The 11,374-nt window shown below is 41.7% G+C and overlaps 1 pseudogene across 1 annotated transcript; it reads left to right on the top strand.

Moving 5' to 3' along the window:
* Positions 1-3,133: 3,133 nt before the first annotated feature.
* Positions 3,134-9,091, top strand: LOC148518031 (gap junction delta-2 protein pseudogene; annotated as a pseudogene). The gene is made up of 2 exons (XR_015879231.1): positions 3,134-3,210; positions 8,013-9,091. The product of XR_015879231.1 is annotated as a gap junction delta-2 protein pseudogene (transcript).
* The last annotated feature ends 2,283 nt before the right edge of the window (positions 9,092-11,374 follow it).

Below are 11,374 nucleotides of genomic sequence, written 5' to 3'. Positions count from 1 at the left end.
TAAAGGATAATAATAATGATAATGTCCTTTAGGGCAATTGTAGAAAAACGTTTTTTTTTAGATAAACTGCTTTGGACACGGCTTCTGCCTAAAATTGCTTGTCTAGGCCTGGGTCCTGTAGCATGCATCTTGCTTTCTCTACTAGTGTACGGTTTGCTTATTTGTTGACACCATTTGCCTCAGGAGTACAGGCAATGGTCAATTGATGCTCTGTTCCATACTTTTTTAAGAATTGTTCCACTTCTCTGTTGAGATATTCTCCACCGCTATCAGATCTCATGGTCTTGAGTCTGTAACCTATTTGATTTTCTACAAGTATCTTGTAACTTGTAATCTTTTTCACCACTTCAGATTTTTCTCTAATGAAGTACACGTGTCATCCTTAAGTCATCTACGTCACAATAAATCTGTATGCACTTACAGACTTTACTTCAATTGGGCAACACACATCTGAATGTACTATTTCAAATAGCTTTGTAGCTCTATTTGATCATTTTGGAAACAGCTGATGACTTTGTTTCCCCACAATACAACTCTCACATGCAGGTTTCTCTACGTTAGTCATCGACATTCCCGCTCTGTAGCTTCTGAACACTGCCATATCCAAGGTGACCAAATCTTCTATGCCACAGTTCTAGCAACTGTGACTCAGTTGTCATCATCACATAACAGTGATGTGTATCAAGGATGTACAATTGCTGACACCTTGTGCCTGTAGCTATTACTGTCCCTCTTCTGTTTCTCACAATGCACTTTCATTTAGTTAAGTGAACTCTGTGACCTGTTCTAGAACAATTATGGCTTTAAGATATGTTCCTATTTCTGGTACATTAATCACTTCTTGGATCTCTGTGACTATTGTTCTTGTCCCAAATTTCAAGCGAGCTTTACTTGTCCCAACTTTAGTTGCTGTAAGTACTTGCATGCCAATTTCATTGATAGTGATAAGGTCATATTTTGTTAACTTGGTGTACCATTCCTCATTGCAGCAGAGATGCCTTGTTGCACATAATCAATATACCAGGAATATTTGCTGTGGCTATCTTTAACACTCATGGCTGATTCAGCTCTGCCAGTGCGTTCCTTGCTTTGTATAGCATTTACATTCTTTTGCTTGTGCTCAATTTTTTTGTGACATATCTTGTGACAATTATAACACTTGAATTACAATTTTCTGAATTGTTCACGTTTTGTATGGAATGCCGTAGTCTTACATCACAAGGCATATGTTCCTGAAACTATAATACCTACAACTAAGAAGTCAAACTCAGGTGTAAAGTTCTGCAGCATTGCTGTAGCAATCTCGTCATCATCCACTTGCACTCCAACAGACGTTAGTTAGTGAGAAACAGACATCATCCTGTCTATGTAATCACTCATACTGCTGCATTCATTAAATGTGGTGTTATACAATACACGTCTTTAAATGTTTACTCATGAGACCTCCATCTTGATTCTCTGCTTGCAGTGCTGTCCACATGTCTTTTGCTGACTCTTTCCCATGTATTATAGAGTACACATGTTGCTTGTACACTTAAGCCTTTGGTCCCCAAAGCTCATTCTATATCATCTGGACTTGAATTTGCATCTGATTCTACAGTGACTTCTTTGCACAACCTTTCACACTTTATTTGCATTTCCATAGCGAACATCCAGGTTGTATACATTTCTGCACCTTTCAGCTTGATACAACCCAATATTGGTTTAGTTTGTTAAAATATTAATGAGCATTTCTGCTCCTCTTCCTCCACCGGGCCCTCCAGACAAGCCTGGGCACTGATAAATAGTGCCCATTCCCCTTCTCGTTTGCCTCAGCATCGAATCTGTACTTAACAATTAACTCACTGTAAGTCACCTTGGCATGTGCAAACTTCCACTCCTTTGGAAATGGCACAATTCCCTAAAACATTCTGCTTTGGTGGAAACCTTGGCACAGTATATAAGCTGATTCTGTTTTGTGTTTCCTATATGACTTGATTTGTGTTGTACTTAATTCACCTAATTCTCTGCTTTAATAACTGTTTTGGGAAACACAGTTGGCATAGTGTTTAGCATTACTGCCTCACAGCACTTAGGTCTTGGGTTCAATTCCCACTATGGCCCCAATCTGCGTGGATTTTGTATGTTCTCTCCATGCTTGTGTAGGATTCCTCCGGGTGCTCCAGTTTCCTCCCGCAATCCAAAATCATACTAGTGGTTGGCATCTGACAAAAATTAACCTTTGGGTGTGTTTAGATTTAGATTTTAGTTTGGACTGTTCCCTCCCAAATCTAATTCTCTCTGCGCATTTTAAATCTGCCCCACCTGCAGTGTAACATGGTTTTCTTAATGCCCTCATACATCTGCGACAGATTGACACAATCCTCCTGCAATGCTTGGTCGGAGGATAGGTGAAATCCAACATGTTGGATTTCACAGATCTGCTGATCACGATCAAAATATGATTGTGATTTGCAAATACGTGAAATTTAACATGTATAATTTCACCGATCCTCTAATGGATCGCGGAACATCGATGGCTGCCGGTCTGCCTTTCTAATCGGTGGATCAGTGTTTCCAATCCCATCGCAGGATCGTGAGACCTGACGGCAGATGTATGGGGGCCTTTACTCTATTCCCAAATCTGGGTCAGACTCCTAGATTGTAAACTCTATTGTATGACCAAATATGCTCTGCAAGACGCTGTGGAGTATGTGTATGTGTGGAGTATAAATAACTGCTAATAAATAAATATATTATAGCATTTAACAGAAATAAAAAAAATACAATAAAGTTATTCTACAAGTGACAGATCTACTGACTTGCTGAGATGTGTGTGCCTGACCTGCACTGATCCCATGCAGCAGACAGGGTAATACCTACTCTCTGGATCTACATGTCTGAGGCAAATAACCCGTTCCCTTCTTCTCTTTGCCCTTTTTCCAGCACGTTCTGTTGTGCTGAGTTGCTGAATGCCAGCAAAAGAGGGAATGACCCCACGTCACACTTGTGTCTTTGTCACTCACTGTAAATTAAACCTTTTTGTCCTCCTATGGTGTACAATGAGCATGTGTGCTAAACAATTTGGATATGTGTTGTCAGCCTATTCTCCAAACAGTGGCCCGGGGGGATATTCCAACATACCCAGACTGATCTAACCTGGATCTACACGATGTGACTGTCACCTGTCAGACCCTGCTGCCTCCTATTCAACAGGTCACACATAATAAGGTCAGTTAGTATTTTATTTCTGGGCTCCCAACTCTATTATTTCCACCTACTGCATATAGGATCAGAACAGGTAAGAAACATAAACAGAGATACAGTCCATGTAGTGCTCACAGGGCAATTTAATAAGTATAATGTAAGAAAAAGGAGGTACGGGAATAAATACTGGCAATACTAACACTGTATCACTTCTGTATAGTAACCTCTGGCTGTCAAACAGCTATGAGATATTTCGTTTGTTTACTGGGTGCAGGTGTTTCATCGATTATTGACTAGGATTACTCACAGCCAAACAATATCTGAGCATTGTGCTCAAACTAGTGTATTTTATTCTTATTTTTAAACATCAGCTTTTACCCCATTCACTACAGGAGTTGTACCCTCATGACCAGAACATTTTTTATTTTTATTTAGTTTATGTGCTGGAGTTAAATATTGTGGGCCTGATTCAGAGATGTATGCAATGCCGAATATATATGCAGATTGAGCGATTGTTTGCCATTGCGCATGCATGTTAGCAGAACTGCTCACGCGCAGCGATTGTTTTGCTCCCGCGTTTGGGGAAGGTAGCGGTGGGGTGGCTAGACAAATGCAGGTGTGTCTGTCCATTTAAATGTCGTTTCATCAAGTAGCCGTTGCGATCTCCTTCGCAGCATGAGAGCTCACTGTGTGTCTTGAGAGCTGCAGTGTTTGTAGCTGGTCAGACTTGCCGCATAAGCTGCATGGCTGCCCAATCTGCATCAATGTTACCGATGTTTACACTGTTGTACATCATCAGATGGATATGAGAAGGCATTAGCATATTTTAGCAATTGCAATCTGTAAGAAAATGCAATTGTGATTGCATTAGCATACATCTCTGAATTAGGGCCTGATTCAGAGCCGAAACGCTCTGACCAGAGCGCTCGCTCTGAATCAGGGACCTCCTCCATGAAAATGGAGCGGCCTCCTGGCCGCTCATATAGCTGTGGGTGACCACCCACAGCATATGCGAGCGGCCAAAAAGATGGTCGCGATGGTCAAGACCATCGCGACCATCGGACTTGCGACGGAGACCCTGCGGTAGGGTCTCCCTGCCACAAGCCCTGGAGTGATTTTGGCTCTATCAGAGCCAAAATCACTCCCACTGACATCACTAGTGATGTCGGTGGGGCCGGCTTCAGACGGTAGGCATTCCCATGGGAACGCCTCCGTCTGGCAGGCACGCCCCCAGCACGCCCACCAAAGGGGGCGTGCTGTCAATCAACATCGACAACACGCCCCCTTTGGAGCGAGACCCGGAGCGATGGAAAGCCCATTGCTCCCCGGGTCTCGCGCATGCGCACGACGGAGCTCCCTCCGTCGTGCGCATGCGCAGTGGGGAACATCGACCCACTTGCGAGCGTACTGCCGCTCGCGAGTGGGTCTGAATGACCCCCTTAGGCCCTTTGTATCTAATGCTGGAACACACTGGCCGAAATATCGGCTGTTAAAGTGAATGGCTTATATATCGCGTGTGCATCGACCAGTGACGACATCGTCCACAGACATATCGCATTGGCTGTGCAGCACAGCCGATGGCAGATATATCTGCACATCATGCTGTGTGTACGGGTGGTCAGGCGACCGCCCATACACTTGCTGCACAGGCCGCAGGGAGGGGGGTGCGACGCCCGGTCAGTGGGACCCTGGCCAGATGGCAATGATGGTTGTTCAGTGGGCTTAAACAACCATCATCTGCAGATATATCTGCAGATCAGTCGATTTGCACCCAGCTTTAAGCTGTGTGAGATATCAGACAAGTAGCATGATATCTCAGCATATGCATAGCCAAAATTGCCATCATGCCTGATAAAATCTGATTGCAATCAATCAAGTCATTAACAGACATGTTGATAATACAGTGTGCGTGGTGATATTCCAACTAGAATTGGATAGATGGATAATAAGGATAAATTGATCTCTGACCCTGGGCAATAGTCCTCTGTGGTCAATATTATTCTAACTACCCACTTTTTATATTTAGATTTGATTAGATTTTTTAAATGAGGGCTTTCATTTCGTTTCCAACAGATTTGCATAAAGAAGATTAGTAGATGGTCACTGCCAGTAGCTAACTATGGGCCTGAATCAGAGCCACTCGTAAGCGGCCGTTCGTTCGCTCCAAGCGATGTTTGCCCAACTGCGCATGCGTACGGATCGTTATACGCATGCGCGAACCAGTCAGTGCGGTTGAAATTCATGTGCTCGCAAAATAGCGAATGCCTGACAATTTGAGTGACAGAATGAGGCGTATGTGGGTGGTAACAGGGGAAGGTGCTTGAAAACGGGGAGTGGAGATCAGAACGCAGGCGTGCTTAAAGGTCAAAATGGGCGTTTTATGGGTGTGCATAATTAAAACAGCAGCGTCATTGACCACGTCACTGGGTTATTTTATAGCCAGAACTGCTCGCAAAATTGTGGTAGCAAAAACCAACCACAAGAATAGCGAGCAGCTCAGACCCTGGTCGATGTACTCGATTAATCTAATAAATAGCGGACATGACGTCGGATGCGAGCGGCCAGGGGGCGTAGTTTCCCAAAAAACGACCGCAAGTTTTGTTCGCTCGTTCAGACCTAGAGGCGTGAACAGACCGCAAACAGTTCATTTGAATAGCCACCCCTATTTTCTGGACGAGCGAGCGCAAATAGCGACCGGCTCTGAATCAGGCCCTATGTTTACTTTCTAAACCAGATACAAAAGTTGTAAGGTTTGAAATCATACAAGAACGGGGGTCGTCTTTTTATTATTAAAATTTCTAAGTAAGCTTAAGTAGTAATGTTACTGCTAACAGGCTTATATTAGGATCCACTCCGGGCAAGATTCAATTAAGTGTGAAGTCCCACAAGAGTCTTGTGCAAGTAGGATATTACTGGTAGTACATCTATACCCAGAAGTGTGCGCAGCGGCATATCACACAAGGGACCTAAGGGGACCTTGCCTTAAATTGAACCTCATCCTTATTGTCACCCCAACATTTTTTGAGACAATAAAATTAATGGTTATGAGGTTTGTTTAGTATCATAGAGGATTTAATAAAGAAAGTTGCTGTTTCTCTGTCAATGGCTACACACACAGAGGCATCTGTGCGTGGTTTTCATTTTCTTCTCTTATACGGATGGGAGATGCCACTCAGGATCCTGGATTACTATGAGAAAAGCACTGTCAGTACACAACATTAATACATAACACTGGGTAAAAGAAAAGGCCATATGCCTTTTTTGTGTCTCCTTATTAGTCCTGCGTTATGTGAGTACTCCCATGTGCATGGGTGGCGCTTTACTTATAGGAATGAAACATCTAGTATGCTGACATCCCCTTCTCATCTCACCATTCATTAAAGCATGGTTGCCGACTTTCTGGCTGCCACTTCCGGGAGGGAGCAGCCAGATCGGCAGGGCAGGGGGCGTGGCCGGCTCAAGGGGACGTGGCCAGATAGATGATGGTCATTTGTGGGCGGAGCCACTCAATTGCGTCATTTTGGCCCTCCTTCGCTACAGAATGCCAATAATACAGGCCAAAATTATGCGATTCAGCGCTGCGGGGGTTACACAGGTAATTGCGGGGGGCTCCGGGTGCGGCGGCCGCCGGGAGCGTTGCCTGCCTTCCCGGGGGGCCGGGTGCGGCACCCGATTTTCGGGAGGCTCCTGGCCAAATCGGGAGGGTAGGCAAGTATGCATTAAAGCCATTAAGGTACAGTACACTTAGTGCTTACAGAGGTCACAATGCTAACTATTCTGTTGTTTACTGCTAGAGTAATGTATGTTTTACTTAATTACATTATAGCACAGAAATTTACATGTTTGATGTGCTTTTAGCTGATACTGCATTGACAGATATATAAAATTAATTTATCTTTGGATTAAATAAACATAGATTCTAGTACTTCCAACAGGGTTTGGGAAAGTACAGTGCCTTGCTGAGCGCAATCGCCATATTAGTGATATCAGCCAATGTTGCAATGTCAAATTTTAAAAATCCCATTAAAACTTAGCAGTAATTGAGATTTACTAGTTACTTTTCACTACAAACTGAAGGGCTGATATAGAGATTCACACATATGAGCTTAGAATATACTTTGGGAAAAGATGCACAAGAAAATACACATTTCTGCATATATCGAGCCAAACGCATGTCAAAATGATATACAGTTGCATGCGTACGCATTTCTGGTGGGCATACACAAATAAACAGACTTGCAGCCAACTGTAAAAAAAAAGTCCCTAAACGACTGGAAAATCTCTGTTGTGAATTTCTAGTTAATAATATATGTCCACCAACCTATGTGGCCAATTATTAGCTTTTTTTTATATGTAAAATAGCCACATGATGGCCTACAATTATTGGTTAGATACACTTTTATCTAAGGTTACCTGAACTAAACAAAAATCTTCTTGCTTGCTGCTTCAGGTACAAGTGCTCTATAAAGCATATCCCTTTAATAGCAAGCAAGAGGGTTTTTGTACAAAGAGTATGTCACCCACCCCCACCACAACACATTGATGTCAGCAGTTCTCTGTTGCACTGTGTGAGTCAGTGTAGGCATGTATGTAGTTTAATTAGATAGAAAAATAGCCTTTGGGTCTTTTACCTTAAAATAGATAACAAACATTTTCTACAAAGCTATTCATATCCCTTAAGCAAAATACATAGTTTTAGCAGAGGTATAATTACTATAAGAACCCCTTCTTTTAATCTGTAATTCCTTCCCTGACCTTAACTTTTTCCTGTAAAGAACAGTTTTGTAAAAATCTTTATTAATATTTTTTTTCTCCTTACAATGTAGAAAAAATGGGTGACTGGTCGATTTTGGGACGTCTTTTAACAGAGGTCCAGAATCATTCAACTGTTATTGGAAAAATATGGCTGACGATGCTCCTCATTTTTCGAATTCTCCTGGTAACATTGGTGGGAGATGCTATGTATGGAGATGAACAGTCTAAGTTCACTTGCAATACCCTTCAACCAGGTTGCAACAATGTATGTTATGACAGCTTTGCCCCTGTCTCACATTTTAGATTCTGGATCTTCCAGATAGTCTTGGTCTCAACACCTTCCATTTTTTACATAATCTACGTCCTGCATAAAATTGCTAAAGATGAGAAGACTGAGCTAGAAAGAGCCTACGTCTTGGAACTTCTTCAAAGCTTATCAATTGGTGAACATTTACCTAAGAGCAGTAAAATCCCTGATGCAGATGAACAGGTAGAAGTCAAAGACATATCCAGGAAAGGAGATAGGTTTAAACCAAAACTTACTAATGATCCTAACCGAGGTCCCATCCCAGTGTTTGACAAGATGCACATTATTTATATTGTTCATGTGGTTCTCAGGTCAATTATGGAGATGGCATTCTTAGTCGGTCAATACTATCTTTATGGTTTCGAAGTTCCTCATCTTTTCCAATGTCACAGCTACCCCTGTCCCACTAAAACTGATTGTTTTGTCTCCAGAGCTACCGAGAAGACAGTCTTTCTTAACTTTATGTTTGGAGTTGGTCTTGGGTGTTTTATTCTGAACATTGTTGAGTTGCATTACCTTGGGTGGTTCTATGTATTTCGGATTTTAGCAGTTGCCTGTAACACTTGTTGTGAATTCAAGAGCAGGAAGAAGAAGAGGCCCATGGTGCTTTACCCCGAGCAGAATAATTTACTTATTCATTTGAAAGACACTATACAAGAAAGGTTTGTCCTAAAGACGTCGTCAAGTCTTTCTCCACAGAAAATAAGCTTTCTGCCTACGACACCAGCAAATACCATATCCTTCACAAGTGAAGATTACAATGATACTACCTCAAAGAAGAGTCCAGACATTAAGCAGGGTAATATAGGTAAAATAAACAAGATGAAAAAGTCCTGGTTGTAAAAAGTTACATTAATGTCATAATATCATTGAGATTATTTTGCAGAATGTGTGGTATTTGGCTAATTCATAGCACATTTGTGTGAGTTTTTTTATGTCTATAAATTAAACTGTGAAATAAAATATTTTCAACCATAGTTTGTTATTTTACTGCGGCTACTATTCCTTTATATTACAATTAGAGATGAGCGCGCTCGGTTTCCGAAAACGAGGCAAAACGTTATCTTCCCAGCATCTGATCTCTTATGTTTTGGGTCCGGATTGTTTGATGTTGGATCCAATCAGCAGCCACACAAATGGTAACAAGCCACTGGATGGCTGTCTCTCAGCCAATCAGGGAGTGCTGGCTGAGAGACAGCCATTCTCCGCCAACCAGCGGCCTGTTACCATGGTAGTAGCTGCTGATTGGATCAGACACACAAGATTGCACATATCCGTGCAGGCTTGTGTGAGTGTAAAAAAAAAAGAATACAAATTTAAAATAAATAAAAATGGCATGGGGTTCCTCACCCAAATGACAACCAGCACTGGGCTATATGGAGCCAATCCTGGTTGTGAAAATATGGTGGGGAAATTACATAGGTATCCCCCATATTTTCAACAACCAGCACTGGGCTCCTGAGCCAGTCCTGGTTATAAAAATATGGGGGGAAAATTACATAGGGGTTCCCCTGTATTTAACACAACCAGCACCGGCCTCTTTCTTGCAAGGATGTATTGGTATCCCTGACCAAAGCATTCAGCATCCCTCGCTAGTCAGGCCGGGGATTCTTGGGGAAGTGGGTCACCTCCCCAATGCACAATGATTACCACTAATTATGTTCCTTATATATATATATATATATATCATTAACTAATGATTTTCTGATTAATTATATTTTTTATTTATTTTTATGCTCCATTGATTGATAGCAATATAACTGTTATATATGTCATGATCCTCCCTATTATAGGTGACTAATAAGTATATGTATGTGATGGCATAAATATTACCATTAGAGTCACAATATAGGGTCGCCAGTATAAATCCTTTTGGTGTCTTCACAGATCCATAATGCCTAGTTGCCTACACAATAAGCCAATTAGAATGCTGACAGGCAGCGCTCACTAGTAGGTAAGATTGTCAGTCTTCATAGCTGAATACTTAACATTCCAGTTCCCATCTCAGTTCCCTGTATTTCTATGATAGAGGTAGTTTAACCAATCAGAGCACTGACAGGTGCAGCTTATTGGCTCAGCAGACTGTCAATCAGGATTCTAGATACCGATTGGTGAGAAACCAGGATATAGGTTTTTGCAACCCGGTGGTCGGGTTGCTCCTATGATTAAATATATAGCAAGAAAGACTGTTTGGCTTGGTTAGGGGCATACACAAGGGTACAGAGGTGAATATTTAGTGTACCAATTAGTAACAGGTAGCAGCCTTCTCTATCCATTATTAGAGTCAATCAGGTCATGTCTCAGGTGGCTGGCCAGTAAGATTGCAATTCTCCTTTTCTTTATGTTTAGCATCACAAGAGTAGAAGGAGAATGGATACACTTTGGAGTAGAGTTCAAATGTCAGTATTGGCCATGGCCAATGGTGCAGGCAAAGGAGTGAAGAGCACACACTATAGTGGCATATGGGTCAGCCATAGGGGTGGACGCCCCAGGGGGTGGGTATAACGGGACAGAAGGATGTCCCGACAGTGGTGTCATAAGTGAAGGGGGAGGGTAACAAACCCCATTCGACACCCTGAGACAAAAAGAAACCGGAGAGAGAACTAAATAGTAACATACAGTACAGAGGAATGGAGAAATATGAAATGTCAAAAAGGCAATAAAATGGGTGGTCCTAACATTCCCACATTCTGCAAAAATACACAAACAGTAAATATAATGTGAAATTGACAGTAACTAAAGAAATAAGGCGTGTACATTGGAAACCCCAGACCTTGCACAGGGGATCAAGGGAACAGAAGCAGTCTGTGTACAGGGCCAAGGAAGTCTCAAGACTAAAATAGAGTACAGGGCATAAAGAGTCAATAAGAAATGGTTGCAAGACTAAGGTATGTGGGTTTAAAAGGATAAACTAGTAGGTACTATCAAATCAGGGAATATTATTGAGTATAGGGCAAAGCCCATTGGAGTGCATCAAATTCAGACATGAGGGATAAAAAAGACAAATAATCTCAATAAATACAATAGTTAATAATAAAACAATTGCTAGTGTTAAAAATCAATAATAAAATTAATAATAAAATTTATAAAATACAATTTGCCAACTTCATACATAAAATTATGAAA

This window comes from Taudactylus pleione, unplaced genomic scaffold (assembly GCF_031769625.1).
Source record: "Taudactylus pleione unplaced genomic scaffold, aTauple2 ptg000203l, whole genome shotgun sequence".
NCBI lineage: Eukaryota > Metazoa > Chordata > Amphibia > Anura > Myobatrachidae > Taudactylus > Taudactylus pleione.
This window is presented reverse-complemented; position numbering and strand designations above follow the sequence as displayed.